Here is a 10679-nt window from a genome sequence, read left to right on the forward strand (position 1 = left end):
TTTGACTGGTCTAACTAATGATTGATCAATTTCACAATTGATACAATAGTTCACCTAGTTGATGACCGATTTAAGTATAATAATAGTGGTTAAGTGATTTAAAATTTTATATAGTAAGTTAATGATATTGGCACAATTTTATATAACCAAAAAGCGGAACAAATATTACTATAAAAGTATCGGTAGAAAAAATTTGAGGATGTGCCACCGTCCCTGCCTACGGTTAATTAAGTTAATGGTGTTCTAAATTATTTTATTTGAGGGTGTGCATGTGCCTTGGTGTTTGATTCTGAATTTTCTTTTTATTTCTCTTTAATACATAAGCCACTATTAGACTTTAAAAGCAATAAAATTTCATATAACATTATAATATTATTGATATTGTTTGTTTTGACATATACTGTAAATATATCTTAGGTTTAAATTTTTTACTCCTTTCATTATATGCTTCTTGTATACCGATGTTCATTACATTAAGAGGAAAAAAATGTAAGTACTTTATAAGTTTTATATATTAACAGTGTATTATCTATTATTTACATTTAATTATTATTGATTCTATAAAAAACAATTCAAATGAATGTTAAATAATATATTCATTACCCCTAAAAAAAGATGATGTATTTTACACTCTTACATTTACACATTTTGTTAATATGCAGGGATTGACTTAAAAGCTGAAGAAAAAATATGTGAGTATTAACTGAGTAAAAGTTTTAAATTGTGTTAGTCAATTATTCATTACTTATTTTTAATGATCATTGTCTCTTCAACAAAATGTATTATCAATGAATAATGAATTATATATTAAGTGTGTATAAATTTTTAACTAACAATAAATAAATGTTACACTCTAAAAACATATAATATCCCAGAGAGATGTAAACAGTTTTAATTTCTTTGTTGATTTTATTGAAGTAATATGAATATGATTTCTTGTTGTTTGTGTATGCTATCATGATGCTATGCATGGATGGAACGTTCTGCTACATAAGGTATGTATACATACTTCAAAAGCAAGCTATCAGTTCTGTGTCTCTGCACCTGATCTTCCAGTTTTTCAGCTCTGGATTGTCAGAGAGGAGAGGTTTGAGATTCTTTAACACAATTCCTACTACGTATGGTTGTAGGGTCCTCCTCCATTATTCCCTTCTTAACCTGTCATACTTAGGTTACTATCATAGAGACATACATCATGTTTAAGAACATTATTATCAATAAACAACTAATAAAAAAGGTTTTTGGCATAGAGTTTATGTTTTGATCACATAAAAATGCATAAATAAGTATAAAACTTAATTAAATAACATAAAGTAACAAGACAAACTTAAAACAAATAATTTGGAAGCACAAAAAAATTTCAATTTAAAATGGTTCGTTTAGTATTTTTTTCAAAAAATTTGTTTGACTGGATCGCTCCAACCATTCTGACCGGATCACAAGTTTTAGGCTTATACTGTCCAAATCACTAATTTCTAATCTTAAATCAACTGAATCAAATTTAGTCATTTCGAGCTTGACATATGACCGATTGAATGAGAAATAACCGATCAAGTGATCGGTTCAAAGTCAAACTAGTGTGGCTAAGCCAATTTTTATAACAGACAACTAACTTACACAATCAAACTAGTCAAAATGAAGAGTCAAACAAATTAACTATTTCAGGGGTAATTCTTTTATCTCTTGTATATATATTTTGTGTGTATATAATATATCTCAAAAATATTTAACATGCATAAAAGATTTTATCCCCTAACAACCCAAGACTAATCTATTTCAAAACCTATAAATCACTCCATCAATTTTAATCTACACAATATTTTTTATGGGCAGGAAATAGATAAGGAGATAACATTTCATGTACCGTACTAGATGTAAATTAAAAGAATATGATGTGCTTTCAGAAATTACTATCAGTAACTTACTTTTGCAGTAGTATTTAATTTACGTAGGACATATTTGAATAGTGTTGCACTGGTGCTGATAATCTACGTACATGGCCATTAGCAGCATGTGGTCACAATCACATGGGCTTAGGTATTAATTTATGATGGGAATATATAGCTGTCAGACAAAGACTCAAGGGCCCCCCCTTACATGTCCATAGATCATATATGGTCTCTGTTCTCTCTATACTCTCTCACTCTAAAAGGAGAATAGGGTTTCTGACACGACCCTTCACTTATTATGATGATAACAGTGATCATATTTATTGTTAATTCCACTTAATTACTCCAAGCTTGATTTGTGGAAATTATGGAAAAGTCATCCACTCTCATGCTAGTAGTTAGAATGAGCAGGACTTAACCCTACCTACTTATCTAATTTTGCCCAATTATGATCGGTTGGGTCAATGACTGAATTTGAGTTTAAAAATTAGCTCAGATAATATTTAGGATTAGGTAGGAGATAATATGACCTAGTCCGGAACCATCACATGATTACCTACTCATCATGGTTGTATGTGTCTTCATTTTTTTTATAAGTCAACCCAATTACAACTTACAAAAGAGATCTATACAAGTATAAGAGTCAATATACTATTGGGTAAAAGTGCACAAATTGGATCATATATTTTTTCAAACCTTCAACCAAGATTTAATTTGAATCAACATCCCTAAAAATAATATTATTTCTCAACTTTAAAATAAACCAAATAACAACAAACCACAACATTCTCTACAAAGATAATTTTTAATTATGTACAAATTAATGATATCTCTTTGGTCGTAAGTATTATTAATTTTCTAATTTTTTATCATATTATATATTATTAACAATATATATATATAAATAGTATTGATAAGACTTTATCTAAAAATGGTAAACATTATATTTAATTGAGTATGTGGGTGGTTTCATGTTCAAAGATTGTCCTAGTCAACATTTAAGGTTAAATTAGTTTTGGGACCAGGTCCCAAAAAATGACCCGATCAATATTTAGGGTCAGGTAAGGGACAAGCCTTACCCGACTCATGCTCATCCCTATTAGTAGAATATAGAGTCATATATTTTATCCCAAAGTTTGTATCACTCTATATACCATTTGTTTCTAATTGGTCAGAAAAGTAAAACATAAATTAAATATAAAATAAGTTTATATTTTTTGATAAATGAGAATAAATGGTACATGAAATGGTATAGGAGAGACTATGTGCTCCTAGTAATATAGTATTCTAGTATTCTTACGGTTGAACACTAGTATATAATACTTCTAGTGGTATAAGAGGAGAAATTGTTATATGATCTACAATATTCTTATTTGTTTATACTAAACTAACCATTGATAAGTTGTGTTTTAAAATTTTAGTAACTAAATTAATGTTAACGACAAACAAAACCAATACATTAACTAATATAATAAGAGGAGGATCCGTTTACATAATTTAAGTTACATTAATTACATTTAATCTAGCTCATTTATTTTCTTAAATCCAATGGACCAAATGGGTGAAACTTAAAAGTTATTTAAGATTTCTATTTTTCTCTCTCATCATTTATTTCACTCACCCATTTGGTCCATTGAATTTAAGAAAATGAATGACTGAGATTGAGTGTAATTAGTGTAACTTCAATTTAGTATAAATAGATCATTCCTCATATGAATAATATCTCCAGTTGTTTTTTACAAGACCATTTTATGGTTTTATGTTCCTCATATGTTTATTTACTCACACTATTTAAGTGAAAAAAATGATTTAGTTCCACTAGGTTCGATCTCTTTGTAAGCTAGTTTTCGAAAAACAAAGAATAAAAGGTAAAGACTTTTAGAATCAAATTTTTTTTCTCAAACCTTACATTTTTTTCATCTTTCTTCTTTTCAATATGATAGAATAGTAGACAAAGTAATAATCTTAACACATTTCTTAATTCTTACTCCGCCTGAAATTAACCAAGTGTTTTAAAAAGACAAGAGGTATAATGGCAAGAAGAATCGGTCATAATTTGACAAACTTTGATTTGGGACCGATTTTTTTGTCATTTATATCATTAAAATCGGTTGCAGATTTTGGCCCATTGAAATTTGGGGACAAGGAATAATTAATCTAAATAACGACTGTAAAAACTAAACACCATTGCTCAAAGGACAAGCAATGACATAATTGGCAACCAAAGATGTACGGTCAAATAGTGGAATAAGATCCTCCTCCCAAAAAAATCTTGCTCTATTGAATATTGGCTAAAAGAAAAAGATAATCGAAAGACTTTCTTGAGCCAAACAGAAAGGAAGTGGCTAAAGATCATCTTGAAGAAAGAGAGAATTTCTAGCCAAGTAAAAAGAAGTGGTCATGGTGAAACCAACATTAATGTTTTTTTTCCTTTAGCCACATAATCTTCAAGTGTTTTGGCTATAAATAAGAGTGCTTCAAGCCATTGTAAGACACACCAAATACTTAGCTAAGTGCATATTCTTTCTTCTTGTTCTCTTGTAACATTAATGTTCTTTTCCTTTGGCCACATAATCTTCAAGAGTTTTGGCTATAAATAGGAGTGCTCCAAACCATTGTAAGAAAACACCAAATACTTAGCTTAGTACATATTCTATTTTCTTGATCTCTTGTTCTAATATTGTAAGGAATATTTGAGTGTTTGAAAAATACTTGAGTGAGAGTAAAATTGGGTGTACTTAGGTTTTGGAAAGTGAGTAAAACACTTGTAATTTTTTTATCATAGTGGAATATTTTTGTTGCTCTTCACGTGTGGACGTAGGTAAATTGCCGAACCACAATAAATTATCGGTGTCATTTTCTCTATTATATTTTCTCTATGGATCTTCCGCTACAACAGACTGGTATCAGAGCTCGTAGAGCTCTTGCGTGCTAAGTCGTACGATCTAAAAGAAAATTCTTAGCATGCTCTATGTTCAAAGCATTGTCTGATCTTATACACCAGAAAAGAATTGTTCTTGTTACTAGAAAAGTATAGTAGTGTGAAAGTGCATGTCTGAGAAAGTTCTGTCTAAGGAAAGACCTGATATTTAAGTGTGTCTGTTAAGACCCACCTCTATTTCTTGGGAACTTTCCTGGTGTATGTTCACGGACTACGATATTGTTCTAGTATACGGTTATCATGGCGAGTGCTAAATTTGATTTGGAGAAATTTAATGGAGAAAATGATTTCAACCTTTGGCGATTGAAGATGAAACCTCTGCTAGTTCATCAAGGCTTGGGCAAAGCCTTGGAAGGTAGAAACAAGCTACCATAGAGTCTAACCGAGGACGAGAATGATGAAACCTTGGGAAAAGCACATAGTGCAATTTTGTTGTGCTTGAGAGATGAAGTTTTGCAAGAAATGTCAGATGAAACTACATCTGCTTCATTATGGTTGAAGATGGAAAGTCTGTACATGACGAAGTCACTCACCAACAGACTGTATTTGAAGAAAAGAATATATAATCTTCAAATGCATGAAGGAAAGCCCATAAAAGATCATCTGGATGATTTTAACAAAATTATTCTTGATCTAAAGAATATCGATGTTGAAATTGAAGATGAAGACCAAGCAATTCTTCTACTATCTTCTCTTCCAAGTTCTCACGATCACTTCATCGATACCATGATGTATGGTCGAGAAGATCTAACCTTAGACGAAGTAAAGGCTGCATTGCACTTGAAAAAATTGGAAAAAAAGAGAGTATCAGATTCACGATCTAAAGGCTCGGGTGAAAGTCTCTTTGCTAGAGGAAGAATAGAGAGGCGAAATCAATTTGGTGAAAGAGGAAAATCTAGGTCCAAGTCTAAAGTGAAACCTAGAAAGTACAAAATGCTTCCACTATCACAAGGATGGACATATAAGAAAGAATTTCCCATAGCGCAAAGGTAAGGAAAAGATTTATAAATATGGATATGCAGCTGTAGCAAATGACTATGATAGTGCAGATGCACTAATAGTCCCAGAACACGACTCAAAAGATGAATGGATACTTGATTCTGAATGTTTATATCACATGTGTCTCAATAAGGATTGGGGGCAAAGTCCTTCTGGGAAATAATGCTCCATGCAAGGTCATCGGCATTGGCACAATTAGAATCAAGATGTTTGACGGAATCATAAGGACGTTGACAAATGTAAGACATATTCTAGAATTAATCTGATTTCCTTGGGAACACTAGATTCAAAATGTTATAGCTACATAGGTGAAGGTGGAGCTATAAGAATATCTAAAGGCACTATGGTTGTAATGAAAGGAAAGAAAGAGAATAGTCTCTATATGTTACAAGGAAACAAAATCACGGGTCTTGTTGTTGTCTCCTCAACATCTAATTCTGATGTCACCAAACTATGGCATCTTAGAATGAGTCATGTTAATGAAATAGGTCTAGTCGAGTTGGCCAAATAAGGATTACTATACGGTAAACAAGTCGGAAAGGTAGACTTTTGTGAGCACTATGTTTTCGGAAAAAATGTTGGATAAAATTTAATGTTGCAGTTCATCAAACAAGAGGCACGTTGGATTATGGACATTCTGACTTGTAGAGTCCTTCCCAAGTACCTTCTCATGGTGGTAGCAGATACATGTTAACATTCATTGATGACTATTCAAGGAAGGTGTGGATCTTCATTTTGAAACATAAAAATGAAGCATTTTTTAAGTTCAAACAGTGGAAAACCTTGATTGAAAAGCAAACTGGGAAAAGGATAAAGAAACTGAGAATTGACAATGGTCTAGAATTCTGTAGCGGAGAATCCAGAAATTTTTAAAGGACCATGGAATTGTCAGACATTATACCGTGAGACACACTCCACAACAAAATGGACTTGCAGAACGAATGAATATAACTTTACTTGGAAGGATAAGATGTTTGTTGTCAAATGTTGGATTGCCAAAAGAACTTTGAACGGAAGGTGTCAATATAGCTTGTTACTTGATCAACAGATGTCCATCAACAACCATTGGTTTCAAAACTCTATAAGAGATGTGGTTGGGTATTCCCTCAAATTATGAAAATTTAAGGATATTTGGTTGTCCTGCATATCCTCATAACAAAGAAGGAAAACTTGATGCAAGAGCATTGAAATGCATTTTTCTTGGATATCCTGATCGTGTGAAAGGATATAAGTTATGGTAGCCAGAGAAAATAATGTGCATTATTAGTAGAGATTTATTTTTAATGAAGTTGAAATGCTAAAGCCTCATACAGAGTCATCATGTGAAAATGACAATCCTAATATCTTGGAGAAGATGGAGTTTGAGGTGGAGCCAACAAAAGAAAAAAAAACTTGATCAAGAAGAAGATGCTTGTGAAGCATGTACTTATATTGATATCTTCCAATTACAACATTATCAGTCAGCTAGGGATAGGTAAAGGAGACATGTAAAACCTCTAGAAAATTATGGCTATGTTGATCTGGTGTCATATGCTCTAAATTTTGTGGATGATATCAACAATTGTGAACCACAATCATATGATGAAGCTATCAATAACAAAGAAGCTTCCAAATGGATTTCTGCCATGATAGAGGAAATTGAGTCTCTTCATAAGAATCATACTTGGGTTCTTGTGAAGCCGCCGAAGGCTCAAAATATTTTTGGATGCAAATGAGTCTTCAAGAAGAAGGAAGGAATCCCTAAGATTGAAGATGCAAGATTCAAGGCGCGATTTATGGTCAAAGGTTTTACACAAAGAGAAGACATTGATTTCAATGAATTTTTCTCCCATATTGTAAAACATAGCTCTATTTTGTTAAGTGCCATTTTGTGAAGGAAATTCATATAAATTTTGGGAACTTATGGTATAGTTATGATGAAATTCATGCACAACTCTAAAGAATCTGGTGTGATTAATCTTGTTTTAAAACCTTACATGTTTTTGTGTCAATTGCAGGAGAATGAAGAGTAGAAAAGCTGGAAAGTGAAGGAATCTGTGTAAAAGGAGCTCTGGTTCCCTAGCCCAAGCGGCAATTGCTAATTTTGGAGGCCAAATCTCTACATGTCCCTCGCCCAAGCGAGGGGACTGTCACTCATGCAACAATTCCGACTTTTGGATGTCAAAATTTATGTGTGTCTCTCGCCCAAGCGAGAGAACCTCGCTCAAGCGAGAAAGACAGGTTCAAAACACTAATTCTCTCGTTTGAACGAGAGATCTGTCGCTCAAGCTAGAAGATTTTCTAAATGCTAAATTTTTTTCTCTCACTCGAGCAAGAATCTCTAGCTCAAGCGAGAGACCAGAAGTCTAGAACAGATATAGGCGGTTATGAAAAGCAAAGGGGGGGGGGGTTATCTAACCATTTTTCATGTTTTTCTACACGATTTTAGAGAGAAAAACACTGGAGAGGAAGAGAGAAGTCGTGGGATCGAATTTAGATCCAGACTTTCTTGTATTTCTCATGATAAAAGTGTTGTCATGGCAAGGATGAGTGGCTAGTTCTTTAGTTTGGAATTGAAAAGTAATATTCTAACTCTTATATTCTTGGATTCAATTCGAAAATATATTTTTGTTGTTTGATTTTGGGAAGTTTATTATGTGTTTAATGCTTGATTCTTCTTAATTTCTAGTTTCTTGATCTTGGATCTAAGTTTAATTGGAATGTTAAACTTGGAATCGAATCTGGATAATCTTTCTTGATTCATATTGATCTAGGAATGAACAATGATGTATGAATTACTTTTACATTGGATTTAATGCTAGATAATTGATTAAATATCCAAGGAATTGGTGTTTGATGAATTATCTAAGCATTTTTTAATGAAGGAATTGATACAAATGATTTGAAGAAAATGTTGCATCAAGATCAATAACTTCACAAGTTTATAGAATTGAATCTAAAGATTACAAAGAGGAGGAATGATGAAAGTCAATCCCAACCATATTTATTTTGTTTTAGAAAATCATTTTTAATTAATTTTTTGTGATAATCTAAACCAATGAAAAACCTTAATTCTCAACTTCGTACATATCTACTCAATTTACTGTTTTAGAAAATAATATAGATCTGAATTGGTCACTGAGGATGATATCCCGGTATTTACCGGTTTTGTTACTTGAACGATACGGTTCACTTTCCGTACCAAAAATATCAACATATTCGCATGCTACTTGTTGTTGTAGCTCAATTTAATCTAGAACTTGAGCAACTAGATGTCAAAATGACATTCTTACATGGTGAGTAGGAGGAACAAATCTACATGAAACAATCTGAAGGATTTTGAAGTTCAAGGAAAAAAGATCATGTTTGCTTGCTAAAGAAATCTTTATATGGCTTAAAACAATCTTCCAGACAGTGGTATCGGCGATTTGACACCTTCATTCTTGAAAATGGCTATTCCAGAAGTGAACATAATAGTTGTGTCTACTACAAGAAGTTTGCAAATAAGTCATTCATCTATTTGCTTTTATATGTTGATGACATGTAAGAAATAAGAAACTTGAATGCTCAATTGAGCTCAGAGTTTGAAATGAATGACTTAGGAGCTGGAAAGAAAATTTCGGGAATGGAGATTCAGAGGGATAGAAAAGAGGGGACACTCTTTCTGTCACAAAAAAAGTACATTGAGAAAGTGTTGGAATGCTTTGGCATGCAAAATGCTAAACCAATCACTACTCCATTGGCGACTCATTTCAAACTTTCAATGGCCTTGTGACCACAAACTGACAATGAAAGAAGAGATATCAAATGTACCTTATGCTAGTCCAGTTGACAGTCTCATGTATGTCATGGTGTGCACTAGATCAGATATTGCACATGCAGTTAGTGTGGTAAGTATATATGTGGCAAATCCTGGTAAAGTTCACTGGAAGGCTGTGAAGTGGATTATGCCATGAATCGATTAGGAAAAACATTTATGCTTTTCAATATGAACATAAAAAGGGATTTGAAATGAATAAATGTTGTTTTCAGCTGTTTTTTCTTGAATTTATGGGTGATTTTTCGAAGAACAACGATGCAGAAATCGCACTGTTCGTCTTCTGTCGCAGTGCTCTCGCTCAAGCGAGAGTGTCTCGCCCAAGCGAGAGTATCTTGTCCAAGCGAGAGTGGCTCGTCCAAGCGAGAACCAAACAGAAGCATTGGCTTCAATTGCGCTCAAGCGAGGAGATCCTCGCCCAAGCGAGTGTTCAGGCGACATAAGGCTCGCTCAAGCGAGAACCGAACAGAAACATTGGTTTCAATTGCGCTCAAGCGAGAGTATCTCGCTCAAGCGAGGATACCTCTCCCAAGCGAGAGAGTACCTCACTCAAGCGAGAGTACGATACAGTTTATGGGGTTTCGGTATCTTTGTGCATTAGTTTTAATTGTTCTTTGGTTGTCCGTTAAGGTTGTCTATTGTTTCAAGTGAGCCAAATGAGGTAAAATGTAGCCAAAGTGACCTCTTTTATGGATATAACTCATGAGGAACATTGATTATTCATGTGAATATTAGCTGGCCCAAAGGAAAGTTAATGTTTGGCCGAAGATCATACACACCTGTGATTATAAACATGTCATATTTCTGAAGTTTTATACATGTGACTGATGAATCAATCCAAAGAGGGATTCGTCAGTTGACATGCCTTATTATGAATGTTTGATTATTACAACAAGAGTACCACTTGTAGTTGATATCACTGTCCAAAGACTTGATATTTATGGTGCACTAGGTATCTTGATTCGGACATACCATTGTTTAAGCACATTGATAATTTTAAGTTGTGAGCATATTTTGATATTTTGTCTTTTGTTTGAATCAGCTACATCAATTG

This window comes from Lupinus angustifolius, chromosome LG19 (assembly GCF_001865875.1).
Source record: "Lupinus angustifolius cultivar Tanjil chromosome LG19, LupAngTanjil_v1.0, whole genome shotgun sequence".
Lineage (NCBI taxonomy): Eukaryota > Viridiplantae > Streptophyta > Magnoliopsida > Fabales > Fabaceae > Lupinus > Lupinus angustifolius.